Below are 21,602 nucleotides of genomic sequence, written 5' to 3' on the forward strand. Positions count from 1 at the left end.
CAACCAGCCTGAATTAGGTACCTCTTCAGGGAGCCACTAAAGACCCTATGACCACTCTGTTACTACAGAGTTCAGTTTACAATGAACAACTTGAAGTAGGTATATTATCACAGTACCAGGTACATTGAAAGTGTTCAGGAAAAGGCTTATCTATAAAGCTCATAAGAGACTGAACGAAAAATATAAAGATGTTGTATTAGAATTCCCATGAAGCGTATGCGTTCATTCAGGCTTTAAAGCTGATAGATCAAATGCCTGACTGTTTATCAGCCATTAGTGGGCAGGATGGGGAAGCAGCCATTAGTTGACTTCATGTGTGCTCTTTCTTCTGTTTACATTGGCTCTCTTTCAGCACTGATATACTCCTCAGTGCATGAAACTATCCCTCATGACACAGAGTTCTTCGCGCTTATTTAATATAATATCCTTTCTTTCCTACTTGCTGAATCCTATTATTGTTGCAGACAAAAACAAATACACAAGTCCTCTATTTTCTCATTCTCTTTATTGATATGAAAGATAATCTGCCGTAATTGTTTCTAGTGAGATATAAACAAAAATCTGATGGAACTTCTGGGAAAGTTCTGTTTTCCTGATACAGATTTTTTCCTTATCTTACTTCAGGCCCCTCCTTCCTTTATAATTCCTGGAAGGTAGACATGATGACTGGATCTAGAGCAGTCACCTTGCAACCTTGAGGGAAAGGCCAGAAATTACTGAGACTTTAGCCCTGACATTCTTGAAGTTCTAAATCAATACTAGTAATTGCCTTCCCTTGGACTTTTCACTATGAGAGAACATCCTCATGTTGTGTTTAAGCCTTTGTTATCTGGGTTTACTGTTGCATCAATTGTTTCAGTACCCTAATGGATACTCATAAGTATTACAGTTAAAATAAATGCACTAAAATTAATGGTATAAGTTTCTCACCTCTCCACCTGTATTTTATATTTTTAAATTCAGCAACCATATATTAAGACCCACCATTAATATGTACTACCTTAGACACTAAGATACAAGTATTGACACACCTTTACTATGCAAATGGCTTTCAGTCTTATGAGCGCACAGAAACATAAAATTAATTGCAATAAGCAATACCATGCACAATAGAATATATGATAGGCACAATAGTAGATATATGGAGAAAAACCTGAGAATTGACAGAAGAGATTATTTGCATTTTGATCAGGATGCCCTAAAGATATTAAAAATTTTGAAATCAGGAAATAAATCTTTTGTGTAGAATTTCTGGCAGCCTGGACAGGACTAATTCCTTGTGCCTTTTCAGCAACACAGTGTAGATGGTTGCCTATTTGTGTCACCCTTACTGCCTTTTAATAATAATAAAAATGAGCACAGTCTAAGGGACTTTGAGCTGCTGACAGGCTGTCTTTGGAAAGCCAAAGTGGGGAAAAGCAATCTGTGGAGAAGGAGGGGCAAGAGATGACACAGGAAGTTACTAAGGATGCTATTGACAAGCGGACTGAAGCACTAAGTAAAGAGCTGCAACAAAGAGGGCAGTAAACAGGAAACTGAAGCTCCTGGTTGAAAGGCAAGAGTTAGTTAATGGACAGAAACATCAAAACATGAGGCAGTCCACAGCCCAGAACAAATTCATAATGAGGGAGGGCTGGGGAACAAGTCTCCTCAAGAGAGCACAAAAATAGGCTGCTCAACTCTGGGAGTCTCAGCAAAGTCTCTGTGAGAAAAGCCAGAAGCAGACCATAATAAGGACACTATTTATAATCACAGAGGCTTAAAGGAGTTAAAATAAGAAAATATTCCCAAAATAAATCCTAAAAATGATAATGAGTTGATGTTTTGAAAAGGCTCTGAATGCATAAAGAACCTGATTCAAAAACAAGGTCTGGGGACTTTGATTTCATGGCATGATCCTGAGATTTATTTGGTGCAGATTTTGAAGTGAAAATAAAGTTCCAGGAAAGGCAAAATTAATGTGGCATAAAAATTCTGTAATTGGGCCAAATGCCATTCAGAATTACCAGGTCCTGGGATAAACTACAGAAGGAAATTTGAGCACATTACCACTTCTTCCAACTGTGACACACTGGGTTTTCCCAGAAGACAAGTGAGATGGAAGCTGCCAAGGATCTAGGTTTTGAGTAGTAGGGATTGATCATCTTCAGTGTGCCTTCACACCACACACTTGACAGAAACTATGAATGCCAATAATGCGTCAAGTTATGTTTGTGTTATCACAAAATACTCCATACTGTTACTCTACGCATAGTTAATGGACCAAATTATGCTCTGATGCATGAACACCAGGTCTGATAGTGAATGATAGATACTTTTCTATGGCACAAGTCCAATTTTCCTTAAAAATACTGAAGATAATAATAAGTAGGCCAGCTTCTATGACTATAGTCTGCCTGCAAACTTCCTCTAATACAGAGTGCCAGTTATGTCATCTAATTTGACTGAGAGTGAGTTTCTGGAATATATGTGTTATGCATGTTTGCATTTTGTATAGAAATATATTAGATCACTTACTATATTAAAGATGATTTAAATTATTCCAAATGCAAGACATATTGCTAGTTCATGCGTTTTTTTAAACTTTTAAAGTGGTACCTATGAGGCAGCATAATTATTTCATATGATGTCAAATTCCATAGAATAGAGATGTAACCTATATACCTTTTAACGTCTCTTGATAATTTGATGCTGATAATGTACAAATTAACCCTCAACATTTTTGAAACTATTTTGCTTGTAGTTGGCAGACTGCTTTGATCTATGAAACATAGTAATGTACTTCTAGAGTGTACTGTTTTCTAGATTTAAGTTCTAGGCATCTAAGATTTCATAAATATCTATGTTGACTTCCATTTCTTCAATGTTTACAGTAATTTAAGTTATTTCAACCTTAGTTTTTAGACTGAGAAATTCTGACCTTTGTATCTTCCCTCATTTGTAAATTTGTTCTATGGTTAATTATTATTATTCTCCATACCTTATCCTGAGCTTTGGTGTTTCTGAAATGTGGCAACATACAGCATAAGGCATTATAGGAACAGACAAAGGGCAATGTTACAAAATCCCCTCAGGGATATTTAATTGCTATTAGTTTTCTAAAAGTGCTGTCTTATCTTTATCTTTATTTTTTTAATGTAGTAAAATACCTATATAACGTAAAATATTCATTTCTTTTAGGTGTATAATTCAGTGGCATTAGTTACATTCACAGTGTTGTTGAACCACCATCACTACCCATGTTCAAAATTTTTTAACTACCCTAAAGAGAAACTGTAAACCCTTTAAGCAGTATCTCCCATTCCCACCTCCCCAACAGACTCTGGCAATGTAATGTGCTTTAAGTCTTTATGAATTTGTCTATTCTAGATACTTCATATAAGTAGAATCATACAATATTTGTCCATTTGCATCTGGCTTATTTCACTTAGCATACAGTTTTCAGAGTTTATTCATGTTGTAGTGTGTATGTTACTTCATACCTTCTTATGGCTGAACCATATTCCTCTATGTGTGTGTGTGTGTGTGTGTGTGTGTGTGTGTGTGCGCGTGCGTGTGCGTGCACACTACATTTTGTTTATCCATTCATCTGTTGATGGACATTTGGATGTTTCCATTTTTTGTTGTTTTTAAAGTATCTATATTTCTTAAACTACTACATTTTTATCGAACTAAGTCTCAGGGTCTCTTAAAGGTCTTTAGGCACTATTTCTTTTGGAAACTGACCTGCACTGAAGTCAACATGTTAAAATGAATATATCTCAAATGTTGCTGTAGTTAACTATGAAGTGAATTAAACTATCGGCGAATCAATATGTAAAACTACACACATTTACTTAAACTTCATAATTTTAGTGTCAATATGCATTCTTGTGCTGCATAATGATGTTTTAATTGATGGTAGGCTGCATATGTGACAGTGGTCACATGAGTTTCCAGTGGAGCTGAAAAATACCTATTGCCTAGTGACATTGTAACTCTGGTAAAGTTAGAGCTGTTGTGACATTATAGCTGTCATCATGTCATAGTTCAATGCATTACTCACATTTTTGCGGTGGTGCTGTGTAAACAACTCACTGCACTGTCAGTCATAAAAAATCTGTCACATACCATTATGCAAAGTTCATGCTTAATAATAAATGACTATATCCTGGGTTATATATTCACTCTATTTTACTTTTTATTCATGATTTTAGCTTGTGCTCCTTCTTATTTTTAAAAAATATTTAACTGTAACGCAGCCTCAGGCAGATCATTCCATAGGATATTCCAGAAATAAGCATTGTTATCACAGGAGATGACAGCTCCATGTGTGTTACATGTGATATTGCTTCTGAAGATCTTCCAGTGGGACAAGATGTAGAGATGGAAGATAATGATATTGATGATCCTAATCCTGTGTAGGTTTAGGCTAATGTGTGTTTTTGCATTTTAGTTTTTAACAAAAAGTTTTAAAAATAGTAAAAATTTTTTAAATAGAAAAAAACTTATAGAATAAGTAGATAAAAGTATGTTTGTAAAGTTTTACGATGTGTTTTGAGTTAAATGTATCACAAAGTAATCAAAGTTTAAAGAATTAACTTACACAGTAAAATGTTATGGTAAGCTATGGTTAATTTATTATTGAAGAAAAAGAAATTTTTAATAAATTTAGCGTAGCCTAGGTGTACAGTTTTTATAAAGTCTACAGTAGTGTATGGTAATGTCCTAGGCCTTCACATTCACCCACCACTCACTCACTGCCTCACCCAGAGCAATTTCCAGTCTTGTAAGCTCCATTCATATGTGCCCTATAAAGGCGTACCATTTTTATCTTTTATATGGTATTTTTACTTTACTTTTTCTATGTTTGGACATGTATAGATACATCAATACTTGTTCTCGAGTTATAGTTGCCTACAGCATTTAGCAAAGTAACTTGCTATGCAGATTTGTAGCGAGGAGCAATAGGCTGTATCATATAGCCTAGGTGTGTAGTAGGCTATATCATTTAGGCTGTGTAAGTACACTTTATGATTTTTGTACATTGGTGAAATTGCTTAATGATGTATTTCTCAGAATATGTCCCCATTGTTAGGTGACACATTACTTATATTTTTCAGACAGTACAAATTTTCAAAGACTATTGAAAAAGCTTGTGTCTCTAAGAAGTAAATGGACCTATGTTACTTTATGCATTGAAAGTCTGATTTGATAGTTTTGTAACATGTTTATCTTATGCAGTTTTTTCCAGTGAAAACCACTTTCACTTCTGTTTCACTAGGAGGACTAGGCCTGCTTACTGTCCCAAAATGCATCTATCAGACTGTTTTTCTGCTATGATTCTCAAATAGTCTGCCTTATATTAACATTTGTGTGCATGTGTTGTGGGGGGAATTTGTGTATCTCATAACAGTTATTGCATTTTTTTTCTGATTTTAAAAGCAACCTATTTTCATTTTAGGATGTTTACACACTAGAGAAATATTTGATTTGAAAACTTTGCTATTATAAACAATGTTGCAACATATAGCCTTGTGCTGACCTTTCATGTCTGTGTGCAAGTATTCCTGAAGTTAAAACTAGGTGCGTTTGTAATTTTGAGAGATGCTTTCAAATTGTCATTTATTTATGTCATACTTTCATACACATTACATTCTCACTGGCAGTGTGTAATAATGCCCCTTTTCTTACATCATCCACATCAATATCATGAGTATTATCAGATTTTTTTAGTCTTTATCAATCTATTAGGGAAAAAAGGTCTTACTTTTATGTCTCTTATTATGATTGAAAGTTTTTTTCTGGTTTAAGAATCACTTATATTTCCATTTTTATGAATTCTCAGTTTATATGATTTGCTTCTTTTTCTTTCAAGGGGTTTATTTTATTTTTTTGAGGTTTGGAGACTTACACATTGTGTAGGATATTAGTTGTTATCTATATTTTTCCCAGTTTATCTTTTGATACTTTTCCTCTAGAGTTTTGTCATTCATTACTTTTGTTTTTGTTTTTCTGCTTATGATAGATGGTAGCTTCAATGTGAGATTATTTAAAAATATTTCCATGATTTCTTTTAGTAATATTTTGCACACTCTTCATATTCTGTATTTAAATATTTGATTTATTGATAATATATTCTATCGGGCTGATAAGGCAAGATAGCAATCAAGGTGAAGAAGGGAAGGGCAGGGGAATAATTAGAGTAAGATGCTTGCAAAGAAAGTTGGATAAAAGCACTCAAATGTTTTTATTTGTTTTCTAAATGGTAACTTAGTTGCCCTAATGTATTTTAGTGAAATATTCAACATGAATTTGCAATGCCATCTTTATCCTGTACACAATTGCCAAATGTGCTACAGTTTATTTGCTGATGTTTTAATGTTATTGACATTATGTCTTCATGCTTAGCATTCACTATACTGGTTTAGTTATTCTAGGTGTAAAATGCATTTTAACATTTGAGATAGATATTGTTTCCGTATTTCTTGCCTTTTTTCATCAGTTTCACAGATTTTCATGCATTTCGTGTTACCATCTGAACTCTAGAATCAAAATATGTACTTCTCCAGAAGATGACAAAACTTGTTGGTATTTTAAAATTGGGATCATATTATATTTAGAGTTTGACTTAAAAATAATTGTTATCTTTATGATTAGTGTTTCTATCCAAGAATGTGTATCTTTGGTCACAATTTTTATCTTTCAATTGTTGTAATGTTTCCTCATAAGTAACTTAAATATATCTTTTGCAGATTTTGTTGTTCATTTAATTGCTTTTTTTAGCTTCTTATTTACTCCCGTTATTCTCAAAACTCTTCTTCACACTCTCTGTGACCTTGTTTTCTCAGTACACTACTACAGTTTATAGCTACACATTTACATTCTTATTTTGAACTGGATCTTTACCTTCAAACTTAAATATTTTCATAGAATTCCAATTTGCCAATCCAATAACATTTCTGTCAACCCACCATATCTTCAACATTCAACATTGTTTTGCACACTTCTTTTTTTTCTTACCTTACCTGTAAAGATTAATATCTACACGAGCTGAAGTTTTCACAATTTGCTTATTTTGTCATCCCTTTTTGTATGGCTTCTGCTCCCACAGCTGTTTAAAAGTCACAGTATTATAAAGTGACACAACGGTCTCATAGTCATCAATTTCCATCAGTGTTTCTCTCTATATATTCATCTGGCTTTCCTCAGTCTTCTTGATTTGGTAGTTCTTATTGCCTCTGCTCTCTTAAGACACTTCCTTTAGACTTAGTGACATTGAATTTATTTGAGTTTTATTTTCCCTTTTGAATCTTACTTCAAAAAGTATATGAATACCAGTAACCTGTATTTGGGTTATACCTTTTCCATACCTATTCTGTTGGAATGTCATATTTTTTATGTGTTCTGCATAGGAACTAAGTATATACCTCCCAGATTTATATCCCTATTTCTAACCTCTTTTCTCCTTCTAGTTACATTCTCTTGTTTATGTGTTTTCTATGGTGAGCCATTCATCAAAGATATATGCTCCCTTTTTAATTGTAGAGTTGATGCCAGGACATACTATGTTAGTTCTCACATTGCTATAAATAAATATCTGAGGTTGGATAACTTATAAAGAAAAGAAGCTTAAATGGCTCATGGTTCGTCCTTAAGTATGCCTATGGAACTGGTTCTTGTCATTTAATATGCAGAAAGACAGTAATCTCAGGCACATGTGTAGAAAATGTGTAGAATACATTTTCTTCTGTTTTGATAGACCTTGTCTTTCTCCTGTTCCTTTTTTTCTATTAATGAATGCAATATACCTTTAGTCACTCAGACTAAAATGCCATTTTAATTTTTTATTTCAATTTTCCTCAATGGATTATACTTTCCACTGCCTAGAAAATTTTTCCTACATACGTTGTTTCTTTTCTGTGCATTTTCTTTTCTTTTCTTTTCTTTTTTTTTTTTTTTTTTACATGGAGTCTTGCTCTGTAGCCCAGGCTGGCGTGCAGTGACGTGATCTCAGCTCACTGCAATCTCTGCCTACTGGGTTCATCAATTCTCCTGCCTCATCCTCCTGAGTAGTTGGGATTACAAGCACGTGCCACCATGCCTGGCTAATTTTGTATTTTTAGTAAAGACAGGGTTTCACCATATTGGCCAGGCTGATCTTGAACTCCTGACCTCATGATCCGCCCACCTCAGCCTCCCAAAGAGCTAGGATTACAGGCATGAACCACCACTCCTGGCCTCTCTCCGTTTTCATAGTATCTGTTCTTTTTTAGATTCTTGTTATATCTTAATTTGACAGTTGCCATAACTTATAACTAATTTCTTCACTGAATTATTTCTTCACACTCTCCATGCAACTGATTAATATTCCAAACTTTGTGTGATATGTCATCACATTTTAGTCAGAACTGTATGTAATAAAGTTCAAAATCTGCCTTCAATTTAATTTTGCTGTGTTGTTTTATGTCGCTTCCTGTATTGTATATTATAATAGGTGAACAAAAATACCTACACATCTTTTACACCATGTTCATTTTCCTACCTCCCTTTGTTCTGTTTACATGGAAATTATAAACCTTCTTAAGGCCCAGTTCAAATGTTGTTTCTTTCACAAAGCTTCTTTGATCCCCTTCTTTAATAATAAGTAATTTCTTCATCCTGTGATGAAGCGCCAACATATGGAGTGTCATTTATGACACATTGCTTTTCTTAAAGCTATGTGTGTGTCTTATCTCACCTACTAGAGGATAAGCTTTTAAAGAATGATGACATTCTTTTAAAAAACCTGTTACTAATTGAACGTTACCTGGAAAACAAATTGCATGTGAAAATAAATTTATTTTCAAGAATTACCTCAACAATTTTCTTAACTGCAATTTTTTCAAAAGATAAAAACGGGTGCAAGCTGAATTAGTAAATACACCTTCAAGGTGTTCCTAAGTAGATTATTATGAGACAACATAGATCACATTCCATGGTCATTAAATGATTGTTATGAAATCCAAGACTATTCCTTTATAATATTTAATTAAACTGAATCATGCCTCTTTACATGTTTTTCAATTTAAAACAAGATGGGTCTGGGCAGTATCACATGCACCATGAAAAATAAGTATATTCTCTTTAGAGGTAAAAATTTTATGATGAAATGAGGCTTTGATGTTTCACAAGGAATGCTGTATCCATTTAATATGCAGAAAGACAGTAATCTCAAGCACATGCTTAGAATGCTTCTGTTGTCTTCGTAGTTTCATCATTTGAGAAAGGAGTAATAGTTCATGTATAAGACTTAGCATTAAAACTGTATTAAGATGGATAAATGTAGAGAAATAAATTTTTATTTTATATGCAGAAAGTTTATTATACTTCTCTGTTATCAATCTGCACAAGGCCTCTTGTTTTATTTTTCTGCAATTGCCTTTTTTACATGATTTTTCATATTCACTGACATTTCTCTTGACTCATATCTATAGATAAGACTTGTGTATCTTTGAAAACTAATATTACTCCATATATTTATGTGTTCATGTTCTCATTTATATAAATCATGTTGAATTATTCTATTTAGTAGTTTTCTCCCTCACAATTTTCTTATGATTTACTAATTTTACTCTATATGGACTTCGCATTATTACCTGGAATTCCATCTTGTGAATATTACCACATTTTATTCAGTTTATCTCTTATGAGTGACACATGGTATTACCAGTGGAAGGCTTTATAGGTTACATGCCCATGTAGTTTTCACTAAGTACTTCCTGACTGCTTTGCAGAATGTCTGACTCAATTTGCAAGTCAGTCAGCAAAACCCAGCAGCTTAATTTCACCATTATACTTTCTAATATTTGGGGTTATCCAATTTTCTGATTTTTGTTAATTTGAAAACTGGAAATTTGAACTTTGTGCTTCTTTAGTAGGGAATATGAGCCTTGTTTTCATAGGTGAACTCTTCTAATGGGTTTTCTGTTTTTCTTTTTTGTTTTTCAGAAGTTCCTTGTATAACCGAGATTAATACTTTGTTAGTTTTAAACATTGCAGATATTTCTCTCTGTCTTTAATCTTTCTTTACTTTACTTATATTATTCATTGAACAGAAATTCTTCTTTGTATTTTGTCAAATTTGTTAGATTTTGCATTATGGTTTATTAAATCAAATTTATTAAGGTGTAATTCATATACAGTAAATGTAGCCATGTTAAGGGTACAGTTTGATGAGCCTTGATAAATGTATACATCTATGTACCCTCCACCACAAACAATATGTAGAAAATTTCCATCCCCTCCAAAAGTTTTCTTGTGGCCTTTGGCAGTCAATTTCTGCATTTAATCCTCAGTCCCTGGCAACCAATGATCTGTTTCCTGTCACTAAATATTACTTTTACTTCTTCTAGAATGTCATATAATGAAACCATGTAATTTGTACATTTTGCATTTGGCTTCATTCACTAAGCACAATGTTTTGAAAGAAAAGGAAAAAGGTATGTATAGACACACACATGTTCACATGTACACTATATTGTTAGCAGTTTCTCGTGCTCTTCATTCCTTCCTGCATATCCAGCTTGTTAATTTGGCATCACTTTTTTTTTCAGTCTTTTGAGCTTCCTTAGCATTTCTTTGTAGTGCACATATGCTATACTTTAAAAACAAAAGAGACTTTTCTTTCAACTTCAAAAATTTGTTTGTTTTACTTAGCAATATTATGGACATAATCAACTTTATTTTTGTAGGATAGTTCTAGCAGATAGAGAATTTGGCTGAAAAACTTTTCCTTCTCTACTTTGGACATGCCATTCTGATGTCTTCTGGTCTCCACTGTTTGTGATACAAAAATCTACGGTTGATTGCATCATTGTTACTGTCTACATACTTTCACTTGTGTTTAGCTGCTTCCAAGATTCTCTATCTGTAACTTTCATAAGTTGGCTATGAAGTTCCTGGGTGTGATTTTCTTTGTATTTATCCTGTTTGGAGTTTGTAAATTTCTTGGACCTGTAAGTTTATATCTTTTTTTCCTTTCTCTCTTTTTACCAAATTTGGGAAGATTATAGCCTTTTATTTCTTCAAATATTTTTTTTCTTTCACTTTTTGTCTCTCTTCTTCTGGGACTCCAGTGACATAAAGGTTGAATCATTTGATATTATCCCTCAAGTATCTGAGGCTTTATTATTTGTTTTTCTTATTTTATTTTATTTTATTATACTTTAAGTTCTGGGGTACATGTGCAGAATGTTCAGGTTTGTTACCTAGGTATACACGAGCCATGGTGGTTTGCTGTATCCATCAACCTGTCATCTACATTAGGTATTTCTCCTAATGCTATTCCTCCCCTAGCCCCCAACCCCTTACAGGTCCTGGTGTGTGATATTCTACTCCCTGTGTCCATGTGTTCTCATTTTCAACACCCACTTATGAGAGAGAACATGTGATATTTGGTTTTCTGTTCTTGTGTTAGTTTGCTGAGAATGATGGTTTCCAGCTCCATCCATGGCCCTGCAAAGGACAGGAATTCATCCTTTTTTATGGCTGCATAGTATTCATAGTATTCCATGGTGTATATGGCCACATTTTCTTTATCCAGTCTATCATTGATGAGCATTTGGGGTGGTTCCAAGTGTTTGCTATTGTGAATGGTGCTGCAATAAACATATGTCTGCATAGGTCTTTATGGGAGAATGATCTTTCAGTATATACCCAGTAGTGGGATTGCTGGATCAAATGGTATTTCTGGTTTCAGATCCTTGAGGAACTGCCACACTGTCTTCCACAATGGTTGAACTAATTTACACTCCCAACGGTGTAAAGCATTCCTATTTCTTCACATCCTCTCCAGCATCTGTTGTTTCCTGACTTTTTAATGATCGCCATTCTAACTGGTGTTGATGGTATCTCATTGTGGTTTTGATTTGCATTTCCACAAACAGTAATACCTACATAATAAGTGGGCCTAGAAATGGATAAGAAAACTGAATTTCATTTTATTTATTTATTCATTTTTGAGACGGAGTTTCGCTCTTTTTGCTTAGTCCGGAGTGCAAAGGCAAGATCTCAGCTCACCGCAACCTCCGCCTCCCAGGTTCAAGCAATTCTCCTGCCTCCACCTCCCAAGTAGCTGGGATTATAGGCATGTGCCACCACACCTGGCTAATTTTGTATTTTTAGTAGAAACGGAGCTTCTCCATGTTGGTCAGGCTGATCTCGAACCCCTGACCACAGGTGATCTGCCTGCCTAGGCCTCCCAAAGTGCTGGGATTACCAAACGTGAGCCACTACACCCAGCCAAGAGCTTCATTTTTGGGTAGGCTAACAACAGTAATTGATCAAGTGTCTTTTTTTTTTTTTTTTTTTTTACTATCCCTTTGCTGTAATCACATACGGCAGCATGATAGGTTAGGGAATAATGAAAAAGCTGATTGACTAACAGGCTCAGTTTCATACTCTCATGAAGGCCAATGCTCTATACCTCATTGTCTTGCAAGTATTGCTTCCAAAAGATTGGCATGTTGCCAAGTTTTGGTAAGAAAATGAATGCTTGCCTCATAATACGAATTGAGGAAGAGTCCTTCCCCCTCAATTTTTTGGAATAGTTTCTTTAGGAATGGTATCATCTTTTCTTTGTGTAGCTGGTAGAATTTGGCTGTGAATCCGTCAGGTCCTGGGCTTTTTTTGATAATGGTAGGCTATTTATTATTTATTCTGTTTTGGAGCTCATTATTGGTCTCTTCAGGGATTCAGTTTCATTCTGGCTTGGTCTTGGTAGGTTAAGCTTTTAAATAGATACAAGTTTATTCAAGTATCTATTTTTTGTTTAGTGAATTTTGCTAGTTTGTGTATTTTAAAGGATGTGGTCAGTTTCACCAGTGTTATTAAATTTGGGGGAAGATAGTTTTGCAGTATTTGTAAATTGTCTTTTGGGTATCTGTGGTATCAAGAGTGCTGTCTTGTTTTTCATTTATGGTACTAGTAATTTGTGTTTTCTCTCTGTGTTTCCTTTTTTGATCAGTCTTGGTATAAGCGTGTTGATTTTATTAATTTTTAATTTATCTTTGTTTCCTTGTTTGATTTTTGTCTGTTTTTTTCTGCTTTAGTTTTATGATTTCTTCTCTAATCTTCACTTATTCCTTTGTTATATTGGCTTTGTATTTCTTTTGCCACCCTTTTTTCAATTTTTCTAAGGCAGTTTATGCTGCTGACCTTACAACTGTTTTTAATGTAAGCAATTAATGATATAAATTTGTTTCTAATTACTGCCTTAGCTGAGTTCCACAAATTTTTACATAATGTATTTTATTATATTTAAGTTTTTCATTTTATAATTTATCCTCGAGAGTTCCTTTTAAATTGATAAATTTAATTCCTTCTAAATTGATATTTAGAAGTGTGTTTTTTAATTTCCAAAATATTTGGGGCTTTTCTGGATGTCTTTATGTTACTGATTCATAGTTTAATTTCTTAAAGTTTAATACATGGTCAAGGAGATATACACACACATATTATATATATTGTGTGTGCGTGTTTACACACATACATAGAAATAAATATACATATATAATATACAAAATTCTACCTATAGATCAAGACTTTTATTCTATAAGCTAAAGAGTGGTGATATGTCTGGATGGAATTTTGGAATTAGTGGCTATTTTCTCACCCAGCAGCACCTTGGAGGATTCTGTTTCAGGATTTTCACTCATTTTCCTACCTAGCATGTGGTGGGTTTCCTGGAACAAAAGCCTATAAAAGCATAGAATTCACCTACATGTGTAGGCCCTTGGGTGCTTCACATTGTAACACTGTCATATTTCCACATAAAGAAATGCTGGTCCTGCTTCTCCATGCAGGCATCCCTTTCTGGATTTAGATTAGTTGTTTATATCGAGACCTCAGTTCCCTAGTGGGCTTAACAAAATTGTTAATTTGCTATTTGTATAGCTTTTTTTTTTTTTTTTTTTTTTTTTTTTTTTTTGGGGTTTTTTTTTTTTTTTTTTTTTTTTTTTTTTTTTTTTTTTTTTTTTTGTTATCTGAAGATAGGAGTGAAATTCTTTCTAGCTACTTTTATTTCTGACCTATTTTTTTTTATGTATTGTAATATTCAATTATCTAATAGTTTATGTCTGCATTCATGGATCCTCTTCTTACCTAGTTTTAGAATGTGGGTATTAATAGAACAATGAAATAAGTTGAGTAATACCATTTAAAAAGTTTATGTGAGATGGTATCTGTTCTTTGAAATCTTGATAGAATTTTGAGAGTATCTAGGTCATAAAGTTTTGGTAAAGGAAAGCCATTTTTGATAAAATTTCAGTTTATTTAATGGTTTTTAATGTAGTTAATTTTCCTATTTCTTTGACAATTTTTCTATTTCTGTGCCAAGTTGGCATGTTGTTGTTTTCTTGCCTGTAGCAAAGGGTGGGCAAACATTCATCCACATATGTGAGGAAGAAAAAAATCAACAAATAGATGCTCCTCCTTTCTCCTATGCCCCAGAGCCCTCTTCTCACCTGGATCCTCTGTATATTATTATTATTATTATTATTATTATTATTATTATTATTTTATCTCCTCAAGGTTTTCTCCTAGTTTTTATTTTGTATTCTGGGCTCTTATAGCCGTAGTCTCCCACTTTTGAGGCATACGCTATGTTAGTTTTGTGTAAGTGGTTTAGTTCATATTTGTGGTCCTCTCCGCAAGAAACAGACACTCTCATATTTTCAATTGAAAACAACGGAATAAGTTCTGTACCTCACCTGTGTTAAACAGTTGACAACAATTTTGGCAATGTAAGAGACATATGCCATGATTTTAGTTTTCTAGGCTTAGTTTTATGCTATAGGTAATCAGCAGAGACTCCATAACATTTTATTATCATCCTCAGTGTTCTACATTGATAATGAATACTTGTGACAACAATGATTATTTAACTTATACATTTGAATAACAGTTCAGATTTTATATTGTTAACACTCTTTATTCTATTGATTCTCCTTCCTACCTGTGTGGTATAGGTATTAATAGCTACGTACAGAAGATTAGGGAACTTGTTGCCTAGAAGGATTAAATGATCTGCTTAATATAAAAAAGTAAATGGTAGAGTTCAGTCACATTCTCTACATAGTTCTTACTGAACACACTGATGCATAGGATTAACCATTCTTTGCTTATTTTGTTGTGTACTAATTCATGTCATCGAGTGTAGATTGTTAACACATAGAGTCAAATATATTTAAGGTTTATTTGGGATTTGCCGCAAACTTCAAAGAATGTTGCTGCCAAGTAGAGTTCGTGTTTTCTTCTGGAAAAGTAATTTCTCTCAGAAAAAATTATCTATGCTACCTAACAATATTTTCTTTGATGAGAGTGACTGAATTCTCTCTGGTGAGTCTTTCAAGTGTCTCTCATGGCTTTTACCTCGTGTTTCCTTATTGAATTTATTTGACACCTTGTTAAAACTAATTAATTAAAAATGCATATTTGAGATTGAATTCAGAGAGGAAGAGCTTTAACTAAAAGAACCAGATATGAAATGCAGAAGTTGTTTTTAAAGAAGCAAGGCCAGCATAAGGCAGTGGATCTTACTTTAGTATGTATACAACTCATTTTAAAAAATTGTTGAAATTCAGATTCTCAGGTTTTGACTGTGGTAATTCTGGCTTTCTGTCATGGGCTATTCAATCTAAATTTTGAACTCTTACCTAAGATTGCATTACTTTTTAAGGTATACTACTTGTCTACTGCTGTAATATCTTTTTCTTTTTTTTTAATTTATTTTAAATTTTTTTACAGAGTTTTGTTCTCATTGCCCAGGCTGGAGTGCAATGGCATGATCTTAGCTCACCACAACCTCCACCTCCCAGGTTCAAGCGATTCCCTTGCCTCAGCCTCCAGAGTAGCTGGGATTACAGGCGTGAACCACCATGCCTGGCTAATTTTGTATTTTTAGGAGAGATGGAGTTTCACCGTGTTGGTTAGGCTGGTCTCAAACTCCTGACCTTAGGTGATCCACCTGTCTCGGCTTCCCAAAGTACTGAAATTACAGGCATAAGCCACCTCACACAGCCTGCTGTACTATCTTTTTTTTTTTTTTTTTTTTTTTTTGAGTCAGAGTTTCGCTCTTGTTGCCCAGGCTGGAGTGCAATGGTGCAATCTCGGCTCACCGCAACCTCCGCCTCCTGGGTTCAGGCAATTCTCCTGCCTCAGCCTCCTGAGTAGCTGGGATTACAGGCATGCGCCACCATGCCCAGCTAATTTTTTGTATTTTTAGTAGAGACGGGGTTTCACCATGTTGACCAGGATGGTCTCGATCTCTTGACCTCGTGATCCACCCGCCTCGGCCTCCCAAAGTGCTGGGATTACAGGCATGAGCCACCGCCCCCGGCACTGTACTATCTTAACCAAAAGCAATATATCAGATTAGATAGAGCAGGGATCTCCAACCCCTGGGCCATGAACCGGTACTAGTTCATGGCCTGTTAGGAATGGGGCTGCACAGCAGGAGGTGAGAGGCAGACAAGTGAGTGAAGCTTCATCTGTATTTACAGCCGCTTTCCATTGTTCACATCATTTCCTGAGTTCCACCTCCTGTCAGATCAGCAGAGGCATTAGATTCTTATAGGAGCATGAACCCTGTTGTGAACTGTGCATGTCAAATTGTGTAATCCGTAGGAGAATCTAATGCCTGATAATAGGTCACTGTTTCCCATCTCCCCCAGATGGGACTGTCTAGTCTAGTTTCACGGAAACAAGCTCAGGGCTTCCACTGATTCTATATTATGGTGAGTTGTATAATATTTCATTTTATATTACAGTATAATAATAATAGAAATAAAGTGCACCACAAATGTCATGTGCTTGAATCAGCCTGAAACTATCCCTGCTGGTCTGTGAAAAAATTGTCTTCCACAAAATCGGTCCCTGGTACCAAAAAGTTGGGGACCGCATATCAGCTTTGAAGAACTGATTCAATTGCTTGTTGGAATGAAGACATTTAATTGAAATATTTTGCATATGGCCTTGATCATCCTAATTCCTATCTAAGAGTAGATCAGGATTTCCTGTTTAGTCCCAAGTAAGGATTAGGATGATCAAGGTAATTGTGACCATGCCACAGTCACATTGAAAACCTTTTATTCATTTATCCCAGTCACACATTCAAAAATAGTTCTTGGGCACTCTAATATATAAAACATCTGATGTATTGTAATAAGTAGAAATATATACTGCTTTATTTTAACACAGATAATATACTGCTTTACTTTAACATAAGCTTGTCTAAACCTTGGCCTGCAAGCCACATGTGGCCCAGGGCAGCTTTGAATGTGGTCCAACACAAATTCATAAACATTCTTAAATAATAATGAGATTTTTTTGTGTGAGTTTTTGTTGTTGTTTTAGCTCATCTGCTATCATTAGTGTTAGTGTATTTTATGTGTGGCACAATACAGTTCTTCTTCTTCCAATGTGACCTGGAGAAGCCAAAAGATTGGACACCCCTGCTTTTACTTTTGACCATGGTTTGTAATTTTTGTCTCTTTTAGTGACTTTTCTACCTCTGAACTGAAAGCTCCATAAGAGCGGCATGTTAGTTTGCTGCTCTGCCTCCAGCCCTTAGCACGGGGAGTTAAAATACCTCTGTAGAGAGAATGAATGAGGTGTGACCCTGAAATGGTATCACAAAAGGGTTTTTGATAAATAAAAGTGGATTGGGAAGTTCTTCAGATCAAATTTACCCTCATCTTATAGGTTTTTTGCATGAGAAGTGGTTATTTACCATCTCTATTATGCAAGAAAATCTATCACCTGTCAGCCAAGAGAATGTTACATGTTTTCTTAAAAAGGCTTTGTTTTGAAAAGGGCAAAATTTGTGGTGATTGTGTACATGCCTAAGTGACATTGAAAACATTTTACTCATTTATTCAGTCATGCATTCAAACATAGTTATTAAGCACCCTACTGTATAAAGTACCTGATATACTGTAATAAGTGGAAAGAAATTTTTTAATGCTTAAAACTTACGGTATTGAGGATGGGGGAACAGCCAAATAAGTAATTAATACTAAGTGTGTGCTGTCTGCCACACTGGCATGTCTAATGTGGTTAGCACAGAACAGAGGCCCTGTATTTGTGAAACAAGACTAATGTGCCATCTTCATTTCATAGAGATGATTACTTGTATATGTTCCATGCCAAAGGCCACTGACCATAATAATGACAAAATTTCTGTGTACTTATTGGTTTTTCCATTACAATGAAAGATGCTTGAGGTCTAGTGGTCTGTCTTCTATGTTCATGTATTCTTTATCAAGTTCACTGCAACTCTCTGAACGAAGGACTTCCAGTAAAAGACGCTGACAAACGGACCCTTCTCACCTTCTGCTGGATGTGCAAATGATTAATAAGACAGCAGTTTCAATAAAGATCACTGACTGCATAGAGAGATATTGATTAATTGAGAATTGACATATTATCTTTTCCTTTACCTGCTCTCATTTGTCTGACCATCCTGTGTGTTTTCAAACAGTCCATCCAAGTGTGGATGCCAGTGTACTTAACCTTTGTAATGAGCATAATAAGATTCACTAGAAGCCTCTGCATAGTATTTTGGGAATAAATATCTATTTTGCAACTTTGAGTGTTTCTGAAATTTAAATTTCTAATCAGTTCCCTTTCTGTGTTCTGCTGAGAAATGCGTAGGTTCAAAGATTTATTCAAACATCTCATATACAAAGTAAGCTCTGAAGCTGGGGGAAAACATGCTTGAAGATGGTCTCAGTAGGGTGACCCTCCAGCTCTTCTCAGTAACAAAACTGTAATCTACTGAGATGATTAGGGAACCTCCCCTTTTTTCAGCTCTACCAGTTTTATCCTCACCTCCTCCTGGCTTTAAATTTCATTGAGCCTGACTCTGGAACCAGACTACAAGCCTTTTTGGGCTACATTTGCTTTAACTTTATCATGTTTCCCTAATACGGGAATTTATTTGAGAAAGTTCTATTTACTCTGTGACCTAAGATTATGCCTTGATTATGTAATTATTCAGAATGTTTAGAGCCTAAAGTTAGACAACAAATTAAAATTGCCGAATTAAAAGAATGTCAGAGAAAAGTTAGAAAAAAGAGAACAGTTAAAATGTGAATATTCAGATTCTGTTTGAGTTGATTCAGTATGTAATAGTGGAGAGCCCACTGGGGGACTGAGAGGCTGAAATATGTACCCTGGCTTGTCTATTGACCTTGTAGCTACACTTAAATCTCCAAAGCCTCAATTTCTTCATCAATAGAAAGGGTATATTGAATCTACCTATATCCCAAATTGTTGTTATAATCGAATAAAATAATTTATGCAAATCACTTGGCTGAGGGCCTGACTCTTGACGAACATTAAATAACTTTTAGTTTCTTTCTAATGCTTCTGTTGTCCATGCATACACAGTTTAAACAAGATAGACTCTAACAAAGAACAGTAACTGGTTATCAGTTAACCATTTAATTTGAATAATTGGGGCTTAAAATTAACTTCCTTCCCCTCAGTTATGACCCTATTCTCTTTTTTCTTGTCTGTCTTTTAAAAAAATATTTTCTACTCTGTAGCATGAGCAGCTGCCTGAAAGCACTGAGCTAAGATAAAATCACTTTCTCTTCATAAACTAAATCTAAAAGACAAAGTGAAGCAAAATACTGAATCTAACCTCCCACTTAAAAAAATTCTCTGAGGCTTACTCTCACAAATAAGCTACAAGGACTTCAAAGTAGGAGCTCAATCAGTAAGTGTAGATAGCTCAGCAATTATTTATTACTTGAATGTCTCTAACATAGATTTATTTCTAGTCTACATACAACCTCAGTTATAGAAAACACAAATCAATGAGATAACTTATATTCTGCTTCAAGTGAATCCTCATAGACTATAATTCCTTTATTATTTGCAGCATATTCTTTTCTGCCTGTGGAAAAATATCCTAATGCAAAACAAGAAATAAATAATATTTTCAGCATTCATTTGAGGTTTTATGATGTACAAGATACTTCGATAGTAACTGCAGGGGTAAAAAGATTCAGACAAATTGTAATTTTATGATGGTTACCATATCATAACAGATGTAATAACTATAAATAATTGTAATACAGAATAGACCAAGAGTTATGAGTAAAGTACCATGAGAATTTAAAGAAGAACTTCAGTTAGGGTTTAAGGATGGTTGGAATTTCAAATGTGGTAGCATTTAGTGGCTGTTAAAGATAGAAGATAGAGAAAGAATTAAAAAGGGGCATTTTAGGAGGAGAGAACAGCCAAATAACATAACTAGAGGCCAGAAAGGATAAAGCATATGTTAACGATGGCAAATAAATTCAATATGCATGAAGTTTAAAGGAAGAATATGAGTTAAGGTTTGAGCATATCAAGGTCATTGAATATCAAATAACAATTTGTTTCATTCACAAATATTCAGAACAGTCACAGGTCTCACTGCATTCCCATGAGTGAGAGAGAAGAGAAGTATTGGTGGTCCTCTTGTGGTTTGACAAATCTTATAAGTATTGGTACTTTTTCAAAACAGAAATGTCAATTTAAATATTATCACCAGGGAAACAAAGTGTTATCTGCTAAAACAACTAATCTGTATTAGAGACATTTTAGAGGTTAAAGCTTACTTTCTTTTTTTATTCTTGAGATGGAGTCTCACCCTGTTACCCAGGCTGGAGTGCAATGGTGCAATCTTGGTTCATTGCAACCTCTGCCTCCTGGGTTCAAGCGACTCTCCTGCCTCAGACTCCAGAGTAGCTGAGATTACAGGCATGAGCCATCACACCCTGCTAATTTTTTGTATGTTTAGTAGAGATGGTATTTCACCATGTTGGCCAGGCTGGTCTCAAACCCCTGACCTCATGGTCCACCCGCCTTGGCCTCCCAAAGTGCGGGGATTACAGGCGTGAGCCATAGGCACCCAGGTGGTTAAAGCTTACTTTCACAGAATGTTGCAACATTTCTCTGAATCCCTGATATCCTAAGAATCCTTTGTTCAAATAACACTTCCAAGGACAGTTTTAATAATAGAAAATAAAAGGATTGCATATTCCCCCCATCCAGGACAAGAAATAAGAGTGATACTCTTTTTTTAAAGTTCTTAATTCACCATTTGTGCAAAATTGAACCTGGATTTATGCAGATTCAGGAGAATGCAGCTTCTTTTTAATTTGTTGAAACTTCTTTTATTTACAGTTAGGCTTTAATTTCCAAGGTTAAACTTTGGAATTTTGTTGATGAGTACTGAAAAGAGGCAAGGAAGATTCAAGATGCACAAAACATACAATACAAAAAGAAAAATGTTTTATTAGAATTAAAAAGTGGGATAGATAATTATTACATTGCAGGCCGTAATAATAAATGTGACTGAGTCATGGGTTCTGCATAGAATCAACTCAGTGTCAGTTTAGTAAACCTGTAGTCACTAAATACTAAATTCCACTAAATTGTGGAATAATACTTATTCCACGAAATTAAAGATACCACATTTAACAGGAGAGTCTAACTTTAAACCCCAATTAGAGATAATTATTACTTGCTGTCTGAGTACTTTCATGCTTCTCAAGTGACATTTTCTTTCCTTTCTTTCTTTTTTTTTT

Source organism: Cebus imitator, unplaced genomic scaffold, assembly GCF_001604975.1.
Source record: "Cebus imitator isolate Cc_AM_T3 unplaced genomic scaffold, Cebus_imitator-1.0 Scaffold124, whole genome shotgun sequence".
Classification (NCBI taxonomy): domain Eukaryota; kingdom Metazoa; phylum Chordata; class Mammalia; order Primates; family Cebidae; genus Cebus; species Cebus imitator.